We start from the raw sequence: 234 nt of genomic DNA on the forward strand, positions 1-234 counted from the left end.
GACGCCCTACAAAACCCAACAGCTCTCGTTTCCAAAAATAGTTTTTACAGCACTTAATAATTTACAAAAGAAGCTACAAAAATCATATTTACCAGGACACACGTGTTAAATAAGGGCACCGCTGCCCGTTAGTGTACATATGTACAGGGCGGCCCCAGCGGCCCGTCCCCCTACCCAGGGTCCCTCTACACGCACGTCCACGCGCGTCTCCAGACGCGCTGGCGCCAGGACGCC

The sequence above is a fragment of the Myotis davidii genome, unplaced genomic scaffold, assembly GCF_000327345.1.
Source record: "Myotis davidii unplaced genomic scaffold, ASM32734v1 scaffold609, whole genome shotgun sequence".
Taxonomy (NCBI): domain Eukaryota; kingdom Metazoa; phylum Chordata; class Mammalia; order Chiroptera; family Vespertilionidae; genus Myotis; species Myotis davidii.